General features: G+C 34.7%; 1 long non-coding RNA gene across 1 annotated transcript in view; it reads left to right on the top strand.

Moving 5' to 3' along the window:
- Positions 1–13,522, top strand: part of LOC115922315 — a 40,806-nt gene that overhangs the window by 13,736 nt on the left and 13,548 nt on the right. The window contains exon 2 of the long non-coding RNA XR_004063421.1: positions 5,529–5,664. This is a non-coding gene — a long non-coding RNA (uncharacterized LOC115922315). The remainder of the gene's footprint in view (positions 1–5,528; positions 5,665–13,522) is intronic.

Genomic DNA, 13,522 nt, shown 5'->3' with positions numbered 1-13,522 from the left:
TGATTGTTTCAGATAGGGTAAAGTCTGGCTTTAAGTTATACGATTTTTATTTATGAGTATGTCGGAACGTGATCCCATAAACAAAATTAAAAAACAGCAACGACAACTGCAAAAAACAACAAGGCCCTGGCTTACCTCCCCCAAAACAACAAAAACCAGGGTTATACATGTAGTATACAAAGTTAGTTCATTGTCATTCAATTATACCCTTACCCTACTTCCGCTCTTCTATTGTTGGAGTTTATAAGTTATAACCACGACAACGACCTGTACCCTCCATCCACAACGTTCATTGTTCCTCTTACGTAACTTCGCTGTATGATCATGGGCCAAAGACAAAGACATAGCTTTTTTCGCATATTCTATATAGGTCCCAAATACTTGCAGACATTTCTGTGTCGTTTTTATTTGTATGTACTTTGTCAATAAATATACTTACAAACTATAATTGTCAAAATTTGGCAATATATTCATACATATTGATATTTATATAGCACCTTTACATAAACATCCTCAAAACGCTTTACATTAGTATTTTTTTATTTTTTATTTTGCTCTCCAAGCAATACTTACAAACTATTTTGTTTTCCCTATATCATCTTTTTAGAGAGCGAGAGACGGAGAGACAGAGAGAGAAAGACAGATAGAGTGACAGATATATATTATATATATAGAGAGAGAGAGAGAGAGAGAGAGAGAGAGAGAAAAAAAAAGATGCCCTTGAAAGAAACATTTAATGATTTTCCTTCATTTTTTTTGTCTATATAATTATACACCTAAAGTACCACAAGTGTCAATACTTTAAATGTAATAATGCATATTGGTGACAGTCTTTAAACAAAATCATTTTGATTGACATGATTGAAACCTTCCCAGTTACCCACCTGATAAAAATCTCCTTTTAAACAAAAATTATTCGGTTAAACACAAAGAAAAAGTTGTTTAAAATTCTAAGAGTTTATTACAATATGAACTAAACGGCTGGTTGTTCAGATAATATTGTAAAAAAACTGATTGCATTTTTAAACAGGTCGTATTATTTCTAAACAACCCTTTTAATAAGATCACGATTTGACGTACTCCTAAATAAAAATAAAAGTCTCTGTTGCATCAAAATAAAATTATATGTTCATTGTATGTTCTTGACAGAAGTAATATACATCGGACATTATACTTAAGCATAGAAGAAGGTGGACAACATTATAAGAGAAAGAATAACGATTTTTCTGTTATTTATACCAAAATTAACACTATAAATACCCCTTCAAAAACAAGAAATCTTGAAGAGAGAGAGAGAGAGAGAGACAAGAAAAATATGAAAAGGACCAAAAAAATAAAAAATAAATAAATAATAGGATTCTAGAGCGGAAGATGATAGGGAAAACATAATAGTTTGGTAGTATTGACAATTTTTGACAATAATAGTTTGTAAGTATATTGACAAAGTATAAACAAACAAAAACAATACAAAATATTTGAAAGCATTTTAGAACTACCGAATGATTATACGAAAAGAGTTATGTATGAGGCCTATCTACTTCTATGTTACATAAGAGGAACAATGAACGTGGCCAAAGGTAGAGTTCGTTGTCATGGTTATAAACTCGAACAATAGAAGGGCAGATTATGAGGTACTAGGGTGCTTGCCCTCATGAGATTTCTTCAGGGCGAGTGCGGATTGCGCTGCTCCCAATGAAGTACCAGCAGTATCAGAATTCTGTGTATGGAAAGGTCTCAGCGCAAGTCAATATCTGTGGGACAGACATCGCGGAGTTAAAGGGAGTGGGTAGTCAGGTTCCATGTGCAGAAAGCTATAATTCGCTGACACCAGACTTGGTGGAAATACCTTTAATGGGAGTACAAATCTGCACACAGCAAACCCGTTGGCCCGTCAAGAATTACCCCCTAGTCTCTCGGAGCATGCTCGGAGATTATTCGGCCGAAGGAAAAGCAAAGCATTACATAAGGTATAATGGTCATAAAACTCAAGGCTAACCCTGGTGATTGACAACACCTGTTATTTGGGTAAACACCCGAACGGTGTCGAATTCCCCATGAGAGCTGACTTCTATGTGACTTTAATACGCTGGTCCAAGAATTTCATGTGAGAGAAAAATGGACATGCTTATGAAAAAAACCTGATTATAATGAATAATATGAAAGTACAACAAACAGAAGCAATTGATAATGTTAGTTTATATTTTGCACGATTGGAGAAATAAAGTATCTTAAATCGTAATCTAGTACTGTAGCCGAACCGCCGAACCGAACGGAAGTTCGCCGAACATGGCACTTCCGAACCGAACCGAACACAAAGGCCTGGTTCGGATGTTCGGCAAAAAAAATGTAACGTTTTTGCAAGCTAATAAACTTTTCATTTTGTACCTAATTTTCATGTTATGATTGCTCATATTATATTTACTTTTTTCCCATTTTCCGCCCTTGTGATTTATGCCTATCCAGTGGTGGGCGCAACTTCACTGGCGCCATTTAAATCCCAAATCCTGACCACGCTACGTCGCGATCGCAAGCCATAAACAAGAATACATGTGCGTGATCAAAACAAGTTCAGCTCAATTTGCTCAAACCCATTGAACAAAATATTAATATTTTAATTGTAACCATATCGGACAAATTTTACAATATAAAAAATGAAATAAATATATATTATAGTATGGTATTTATTTATTCAGGAAAAATAGGAATTTTATATTTTTCCTATTGAAAATAAAAAATTATAAAAAACAGTTTTTGGCGAGCCTGAAAGTCTATATTCAAGATGGCACCTTTTATGACTCTAACATTAGACAACAACCGTCTCGGAAAATCTTTTAAAAACATCATTTATTGACAAATTGAAAACATGATTCTTTTTAAATTGAAAATAAAACACGATTCAAGACGGAAATACGGGCGCTAGTGTAGTTCCGTATCCATTTTTTTTAGGAGTTTAATATCCATTCTTAGCAAAGGAATTTTAGCCCAATTTTTAACTAATTTTAATCATAATCGTATATTGCATTTTCCACCTGAATTTGGATCACATTCGACATCTGGAAACCTTACAAAATTATGCAGACTTCTCGTATGGTTTATGGTATCGCGCATACAAGAAGTCTGCATAATTTTGGACTGATAGCTTCAGTTTGAGGTGCAGGTCTACAGCGTAGAGACGGTACTGAGCGACGACATCGACATCGAAGCCCTAAACGAAGGTTTCCCGATGTCAGATGTGATCCAAATTCAGGTTGAAAATGCAATTTATGATCATGATTAAAATTAGTAAAAAATTGGGCTAAAATTCATTTGCTAAGAATGGATATTAAACTGCTAAAAAAATGGATACGGAACTACACTAGCGCCGAAATACGAATGTAAGTAGTATTTTTCTTCACAAATAATTACGTTTAGAGCAGTTTTTTAATGTGAAATTTGTGCTGGTCGGAAGCAGTGTGCAGAAGTCCTCCGTGCCGGTCAGGCCCGGCAGGGCGGGCGGCCTGCCCAGTCCTGACCGCTGTGGCTATAACGCTACTTGCTTTTAAATTACCGAACCCCGAACCGAACCAAGTTCGGGTGAAAAATTGCCGAACTTTGCCGAACCGAACCGAACACGAACATAGCGTCTGACTTACAGCACTTTCGTAATCTTGAATCTTGTGCAAGAGTATTGATTTTGTTAATGATGTGAGCAAAATTAATGCAAATTTCTAAACGAATGTCACCTTCCTTCCATTACCCCCACCTAACAAAAAAAACAGAAAAAGCGGGAGACACCTGGGGGAGGGAGGAAGAAAATAATGAGTGCAGTTTTCACATTTTAATGAGATTTATTGAATGGAAGAGTAAAATCAACCCACATTTCTAAATGATTATAAACAAATTTTTATAATTCATTGCTTTCCTTTCATTATTCATCACCCTCCCCATCTAAATAATGATAATAATAATATGATGATGATGATTATAATGATAATAATAAGCCGGAGAAACACTAGCGTACGGGGGGGGGGGGGGGGGGGGGGGGGGCACAGGGCAGAATGCGGATAGGGAGGCAGACTGCACCCATAATGGGTGGCCAGTAAAGAAACAAAAGAGAGAGAGGGGAGAAAAGAAAGAGAAGAGAGGGAGGAAAAGAGATGAACAGGAGCAAGAGAAAATATTTTCTTTGGACAGGGCTTTATACCAAGTTCAAAGAAAAAAATAATATTAAAACCTTCCGTAAAATATGTTTTGTCTCTGAGTTAAATGACAATGGAATAGCATAGTCTCCAAACAAGAATTCATGAATCAACACATTGGCTTTATGGCCAGCACGCAATTGTTTATACCAGCGAGAGAGAACAAAACAACACTATAGTCTTTATTTCCATTAATTGCTGGAGAATTAAATTTGAATGGGGCTCCCATAACCCGTGTGTCTAGATTGACACCTCCCAGTTACCTCCCCGAAAAAATCTACTTTTTAAAAATTAATTTGGTTATATTTACACAGATAAAACGTTGTATAAAATTCTAACAGTTCATTACAATGAAACAGCTTGTTGAATTTTTAAACGGGTCTTATTACTTGTAAATGACCCTTTTAAACGGTGTTTTGATTGTGCATATGATCCATTCCAAACATACAGAGAACAGTGCTAATTAGACAAGAACTCAAGCTAAGCTAAAATAACTTAGTTTAGCCGCAGAGGGAGCTAAACAAGTATGACAAATCTTTCAATGGGTTGAAAATTGATCACGGTTTTTCTGGCTTGAAAAAGACGTCACGGTCTTCGGACGCACACAATGCAGCTTTTTTGTGGGCAAATCGCGCATCTGGGATTAACTCAATACAGCTTTCATGCATGCGCTCTTAGGTTAAAAAGCTGCAGCTTCTCGCACATGATTCTGACGGTTGCGGTTGCTGCCACCACCTAGTCTTTAATCTGGAGTGCTAGGATCTCCAAAACAACACGGTTTGTGTGTTTCAATTCACTCTGTAATCTGATACACTCTCACATACACAGATTCCTAAGAAACCGGACCGTGCGTTCTACTAGCATACGCTTAAAGTCATTGTGACGTATGGCAAATGTTTTCTTTTGTGACGCACTGTCTCGTCCTTTTCCAATCTGTCTGTTGTCAAAGTTAGCTTCTAGAGTCTCAAACTACTTCACAATATTTTCCATCCTTTTATAGATGAATATTATTCTCACCCCTGGTACTGTAATTAAGTATCATTAAGTAGGAACTAATCGTGTTTCTGTCTCTCTAACAAGCCTCACAACACCATTTAGACCATAATCATGTCCCATTCATTCGTTTCTGTGTATCAAGTCTTCCACTCAGTCACTCAGTAAATAACAAAATAGTATTTTCAGGGAATATTGAAAATATATCATTTGATAGAACCCTTATTCCTTAGTTTATAGTCATAACATTGTCTTAGACCCACCAAGACCATTCAGTTTAATATGATTGTTGCTCTTTTTAATTTTGTTTGGACTTGGAATTAAAAAAAAAAAATGTCTTTGTCATCCTTCTTCCAGAGCCCTGATGTTTGGCGAGCCATTGAAGAAGAAAAAGAGTAAAGGCAAAAAGAGTAAAGGCAAGAACAAGAAAGGCAAAAACCAAGAGAGAGAACAAAGAGCCATACAGAAGCTGGAGCCAACGACAGATGTACATGTAAGTGCACACTGATCATTTTTAGCATGTGGTAATTGATGATGCTTGCTGCTCAGCCTCAGAATAATTGATGTACTGGGAGCCAGAATGTCATTAATTGTGTTAAATGATGAGAGTTAACGCCCCTCTGACTCTCAGCTGCTAATTTATACCTAATCGGCATACAATCACCTTAATCCATTCTTACTTGGTACTTGGTTGGGTAATCCCTTTAGGAGCTCACTCAGGAAGCTATATCCTGGCTGATGAGATGGGATTGGGGAAAACTATCCAGACCATCGCGTTCCTCTATTCTCTCTATAAGGAGGTAGATGCATTGTTTGAAGCGCTCTTACTATGGGTAATACCTATATGGGAGGGGGGGGGGGAGGGGTGGGGTATGGAGCAAGAAAAATGATGTGAAAGGAAGGGGAAAGAGAGAGACAATGGGGGAGAGGAACAAAGCTCTGCTCAAAGGAATTTTCAAAATTCCCTCCTTCACCATCCAATCATTTCACATTTCACAACCCATTCTTTTTAAAATGCATATTCACTCTTTACTCCATAAAACTTCAAAATAATTTGCCTCCACATATTGACGAATCTTTCAATGGGTTGAAAATTGTTCACGGTTTTTCTGGCTTGAAAAAGACGTCACGGTCTTCGGACGCACACAATGCAGCTTTTTTGTGGGCAAATCGCGCATCCGGGATTAACTCAATACAGCTTTCATGCATGCGCTCTTAGGTTAAAAAGCTGCAGCTTTTCGCACATGAGAATTAATCCAAGGTGCCTTAATAGTAATCCCACCGCTGCCACCATGAAATCAGGGAATCGAGGGATGGGGGGGGGGGGGGGGGGGGTAATAGAATTCCACCATTGTAGCGAGTCATCCCCATCGCTAGTATAACTTTCTCTTGCCACCATTGTAGGGAAATCTATCAATATAGGGAATACAAGTAAAAACAGGTCTGGAAAGAAGACTACAATAATAACCACTTTTATGCCAGTCTCTTATACCATGAGTTACTTCATAACTCTGACGGTTGCGGCTGCTGCCACCACCTAGTCTTTAATCTGGAGCACTAGGATCTCCAAAACAACACGGTTTGTGTGTTTCAATTCACTCTGTAATCTGATACACTCTCACATACACATACACATACATGCGTTCTACTAGCATACGCTTAAAGTAATTGTGACGTATGGCAATTGTTTCCTTTTGTGACGCACTTTGTCGTCCTTTTCCAATCTGTCTCTTGTCAAAGTTAGCTTCTAGAGTCTCAAACCACTTCACAATATTTTCCATCCTTTTATAGATGAGTATTATTCTCACCCTGATACCGTAATTATGTATCATTAAGTTGAAACTAATCATGTTTCTGTCTCTCTAACAAGCCTCACAACACCATTTAGACCATAATCATGTCCCATTCATTCGTTTCTGTGTATCAAGTCTTCCACTCATTCACTCAGTAAATTACAAAATAGTATCTTATTCCCTTTCACACTTCGAGCGATTCATAAGGCACGATTACCCGAGTCCGTTTGTCTGAAATATACAGACAAAGTCTTTGTGTTTTTGTTTAGATTTAAATTCTATAGTAGTTCCAAATCTACTATAGATTTCGTACACTATTTTTTCATTTCAAAGACTTTATTTTCTGCAATCAAACAAATCAGTTATACAACAAATATGGATAATTATATAAAACATAAGGTATACAAACAATGTACAAAATATAGAAACAAATGTTTAATACATGAGTAAGAGTAAACTTATACATTGGGCCATTGCATGTATAAAGAAAGCAGAAGGTCGCCGTTATAAGTAAAAGCTTGAGTAGACGGTCAACCGAGCTAAGATAAAAATGAGTTGTGAAATTTTGGCAAATTAACAAGAAGAGGGGGCCATGATACTCAAATGATATATATTACAATTAAATGTGAATATAAACAGTTGTATTCAATATAAATAATTATAGAATTAGCATATGAATCTCATATTTATATGGCTACTAATTATACGTTTATGACAGAGATAAGAGAGAAACTAAACAAAAACAAGGGTGCGAGTGGTGCGTGTCTGTGCAAGTGCAAGTGTCCTCATGCACCAAAATGTTGAATCATCAGTAGTAACGTCAGACCAAAATTTAAAGTAGTTTCTCAAGTTTTACAAAGAACGCTTTTAATTTTTTTTTTTTTTAATCTTTATACATTATATTGTGAAATAATGTTTTTTTTTTAGTGTAGCTTTAAATGAATAGAGAGATGTACACTGTTTAACATGTCTAGGGAGTGCATTCCAAATGTCTGGACTGTGATATCTTATGGACTTATGTGCTAACAAAGTTTTAGGATTGTGTAAATGAAAATCAGTACAATTACGCGTTGGATATGAGTGAACATGGGAATTAGGAATAAATACGTCATGAAAAAGAGGAAGTGAATTTTGTGTGTATTTAAACATACAGATTGCTGTTTGAAATAAGTGCAAATCACTCACTTTTAAAATGTTTAATCTATAAATTAAAGGATTTGTATGAGCTAAGTAATTAGAATGAGTACAAATCCTAAGTGCTCTTTTTTGCAAGAGAAAAATTATATTAATCTTAGTTATACTACAGTTCCCCCAAACTACATTACAGTATGTACAATAAGGTAACACTAATGCATTATATAATGTATAAAGTATTTTCTCGGGTACAAGATCCCTCATTTTACCAATTACCCCAACTGCCCTTGAAATTGATGTTGTAATATTATTTACATGATTATTCCAAGTAAGCTTTGAATCCAGAGTTATACCTAAAATTTTGTCTATTTCCTTTCAACTATAGAAATATCATCAATAACAATGTTTATAACCTGATCAAAGTGTGTTTGGGAAGCACAAAAATTTATAAAACATGTTTTATCTAAATTAAGGGACAATTTATTGCATTTAAACCATGTTGAGTTTTCAACTAATTCATTATTGAGAGTATAAATTAGAGTATTCAAGCATTTATGAGAACAAAATATGTTAGTGTCATCTGCGAAAAGCACGTAAGTAAGAAGTGGTGATGACTTTACTATGTCATTAATATAAATAAGAAAAAGAAGGGGGCCTAAAATTGATCCTTGTGGAACACCACATAACACATTTAAGTTAGGGGAATTTACTGACTGAAATGAAACAAATTGCTTTCGATTAACTAAATAATTCTTAAACAAGTTTAAGGCTATGCCTCGTATACCATAATGAGTAAGTTTTTGCGACAAAATGTTATGATTCATGGTGTCAAAAGCTTTTGACAGGTCCATAAAAACCCCAATTATATGTTCCTTATTAAGTGTTTGAGTTATTTTATCACAAGATTGTATCAAAGCATAATCAGTAGAAAAGCCTTTTCAGAATCCAAACTGATTGCAAATAAGAGTATTATTTTCTTGTAAAAAAGAATAAAGGCGTTTATAAACAATTTTTTCTAAAATCTTGGAAATGACCGGCAATAGCGAGATAGGGCGATAAATTACAAATAAGAACTAGGGGAGAGGCCAAACAATAAATAATTTTCTTTAATTAATACACACTTATTCCATCATAACCGCATGATCTACTCATCTTAAAGGGGAAGTCCACCCTGAAATTAAGTTAGTTTTAATAGGAGTAGAAAAATGAGAGAAACAAGTCAGTGAAAGTTTGAGCAAATTCCGATTAAAAATAAGGAAGTTAGGATTTTTTAAGTTGTGATCAATCAAACACAAATTGGCAACTCTATGACGTATCATGCGAGCTCAACTTCCATTTGCAGAGTACTAAAAAAATCTAAAATTTTCATTTTCCCTCAAGAAAAATTTCAACCATACATGCACCCTAAATATAATAATTGCAAATATGTTTCTATACTCCCCCTGCAAGGAACAAATATATATTCCGTCATCAATAACGAAGAAAACATGATTTTATGGAGTATTATGCACAAAGCAAATGAAGGAGAGCTCGTATAATAAGTCACAGAGTTGCCAATTTGTATTTGATTGATCACAACTTCAATAATTCATAACTTTTTTATTTTCATTCAGAATTTGCTCAAACTTTCACTCACCTGATTTTCTTATTATTCTGCCTCTGTCGAAACAAACTTATTTTGGGGGTGGACTTTCCCTTTAAACGATCGAACTATCTCTCATATTTCATTTTCATTCACTGGAATAAAAAATAATGAATTTTCATTAGCATCAAATAAATAATCCTTAAAGTTTTCATTTGAGTGTATTGTCAAGGTTTAACGTGGACCTATATTAACAAAATAGTTATTGAAAGCAGTAGCAATTGAATGAGGGTCCGTGATTTCATTACCACTTTCAACTATTATATCAGAGCATACTTTCTTTTTAGTTTTTAAGAGATCATTAATAGTTTGCCATAATACCTTTACATTCCCTTGATTAGATTCTATTTTATTTGAATAATACCGTTTACGTGATACACGAATTAAAGTTGTTAATCTATTTCTATAATGCTTATATCTATCTTTATTCTGAGCAGTTGGTTTACGCAATGATATTTTATAAATACGATTGCGAGTTAAAATTGATTTCATTAACCCCCGAGTAATCCATGGCTGTTTTATACTTATATTATCTTTTTTTTTAATAAATGGCATATTCTTATCTATATAAAAAGAGAGTTTATGCAAAAAGTTTTGATATGATAAATAAGCATCTTCAACCGAGAATATCTCGCGCCATTGTTCTTTGGACAAATTAGAAATTAAAGAATCAATAGTTTGTTCTGTTTCTTTCCTCTTTTTAACGAAAATATTTTTCCTTGTTTTCTCACTAATGACATTATAGCATATAACAAAAATGGGTAGATGATCTGATATATCTGAGTACAGAATACCATTTAAATGTTCTGCATGTATGACATTTGAGAATATATTATCAATTAATGTTTCACTTATTGTTACATTATCAATTCTAGTAGGTTTAGAAATATGGGGATAACAAGAATATAATAACATAGTATTATAAAATTTCAATATATTATTGTTTGTTTTATTAACTAAGTCTAAATTATAATCACCCATTAAATATATATGTTTATTTTCCTACGATATCTTATTCAAAAGGAATCTATTTGATTTGTGAACGTATCTACATCACTAGTTGGTGGTCTTTAAATAGTTCCTATTATCATATTTTTATTTTAACTCATACTAACTTCTGTAAATAAACTTTCGGAACCTTCAATTTCTATATCAGTCCGAATTTTGAATATAAATGTATTATTTATGTATATGGCAACACCACCTCCTCTACCATTCTTACGGTCTTTACGTATCATTTCATAATTAGAAAGATTAAACATTTCGGGTGAATTTTCATGTAACCACGTTTCTGTGATACCAATGGCCGAAAAGGGAAAAATTTTAATAGTCCATTAATATTTCAAGAGGAAGAAAATTTTTATTCAAACTTTGAGCATTCATATGAAATAGACTAAATTGATTACTAATGTTATTAGTTGGTCTTAAGGTAGATTGATCATGAATGTTATTAAAATCGAAATTAATCTTATTAAATTCATTTATTGTATAATATTCACTATTGTGTTCAACTAAATTTTGGTCCTCTATTAGAACATCAGGATTCATTTAATTTGAGTGACATATTAACATGGAGCGCGCAAGAGTGAAGGAGTGAAGGGTGAGCGTGCAGTGACAAGAAAGTGAGCATATCAAAAAAACATAATTCTATATCCAAAAATAAAAAATACATAATTACAATATTGAGAAAATTATCAACAAGTATCATGACCGCGGTGTCCTCAAGCAAGACTCCCGATTAATTATAACTATTATAAGTAAATCTAAACACACATCAGTGCAAATACAAAAATGACAAGATTTGACATAAACCTTCTATAAACAAAATCATGTTTGAAAATAACCTGATTACGTCTTACAAAAGATACAAATAATAGAATGAAGCGATTTCAAAATGTTATTACATATTCAAGAGAACACAAAATAAGCAGTCATTATTCATCCTGTGTGTGTGTTTTTTTATTATTATAAGATCTGCACGTTTAAATGGTACATATTTATAATCAATTATCATCAACAATGCACAGGCAAACCAGACTAACCAGATTTATAACTTGATATGGTAAAATAGTAACTTGATGACTTGTAGATGGGTCAGCAGCCAGCTGAAGACATACCGATGTTGAATTTACTTTTGGAGTGGAAGTCGCACACATTGTTCGTACACTCCGACCCTCTGTCCGTACTAAATGGCGTCATTTCACATTTTTCAACCTTCGTATTTGCCCACAAAACGTTCTCTAATCCTTACAATTTAGGGTAGATTCCCCTCAAATTAGAATGGATACGATCACTTCTTAACAATCTCTAATTATATTTACACAAGTGCGATAATAAGTCGTCATTCCATGTTCCTAAATATATTTTGGTCCCATGTGTTCAATTTTGTGTATGCATTATCTCTGCCCAGTGTTCTACGTTCACCTACACGTCGCTCATATTTGTCTCGCACTCTCGATGTTTTTCATAACTTAGTCATATTTTTAAGTCTTTCGTCTACGGTTGATTGTCAACGAAATGGAGTTAAGTCTTTTGTCAACTCTGTTTTTTGCTATGGCAGGCACCCAGTGAAAACGAATTCGTTTGATAAAATTATGGAAATGCAAGCACTAATTTAAACAAACAGGCCTTTGTTATTCCTAGCTCATTTTTCCTGATTGAGGTGTCATATGTAAGGGCAGAAACTCAACTTTCTAGAAATGTGATTTTTAGATACCGACCACCAAATGACTTTTTGGTTTCCTCTCTTCAAATTCATTTTAATCACTCATGCGTGAAATATGTATTATATGAGTTGCATCAAATGAAAGAGGAGGATCTAAGCTTTCCAAACATGTGTCATTTATCAATTATAAATGTGATTAAGTTATGATAAAACATCAATAATTCTCGGTTTTGTTTTTTTCTGGGACACACTGTATATTTCCCTTTTTATCTCCCACTCTCTCACGGCCTCAAGTAACTTACTACTACAGCGAAACAAGCAAAGCCAACAATTAAATTTAGTAATAAAAATATAAATACATGTGTGCATGGCTCTGATCAAGGGCACCAAAGTGTTACATATAAAAGTCAATTATAGACTGTGGCAACAATATTTTTTTAATCAGCAAACATTATGCAACACTAATGCTATGGTCACATAACCCAAAAGTAGCCTGCTCGGCGGCCAAGCAGCGAGTTTTTAACCAATTCTGCCCGGCGGCTGCCCGGCCACCGAGCGGCGGCCGCCCAGGCACCGCTCGTTTTTAGGGCATCGCTCGGTCGCCGCTGAAGTTTTAGCTCGGAGTTAAAATTTGGGCGGCGCCTGCTCACTTTTCACTCGCCGCCCAGAATACGCTCGGTGACCGACCTAATCGCTGGGCGATGCCTAATTCCAGCAGCGACCGAGCAGGCTACTGATCGGTCGGTCGCTGCTCTGATTTGTGACCATAGCTATAGCTAAAAAATCAGACCTTAACAAATTGTTGTTAAACGGCAATCAGTAGCTAAATATCACATCATCAAAAATGTTACGTACATACCTCGGTGTCCACTTCATGCTGATATTTCCCTTATAATTTTACTTTTTTTCTAACAAAGTACATTAGATGTTAAAACATACCGTAAACAAAACTCAAAACCATTGCCATATCAACTCTTTTTCAATTTAGTTATTAGAATATGGCCAAAACAAATGTGGACACCGAGTTATGTACAGTACATCTTATTCTCTACATGCTTTCTCTTTGCCTCATTGTCAGATATGGTTTTGCATTAGTCTGATAACGACTTCAATTGAA

This window comes from Strongylocentrotus purpuratus, unplaced genomic scaffold, assembly GCF_000002235.5.
Source record: "Strongylocentrotus purpuratus isolate Spur 01 unplaced genomic scaffold, Spur_5.0 spur5_scaffold_11, whole genome shotgun sequence".
NCBI lineage: Eukaryota > Metazoa > Echinodermata > Echinoidea > Camarodonta > Strongylocentrotidae > Strongylocentrotus > Strongylocentrotus purpuratus.
The sequence above is the reverse complement of the archived record's forward strand: the minus strand, read 5'-3'. Positions and strand labels throughout refer to the sequence as shown.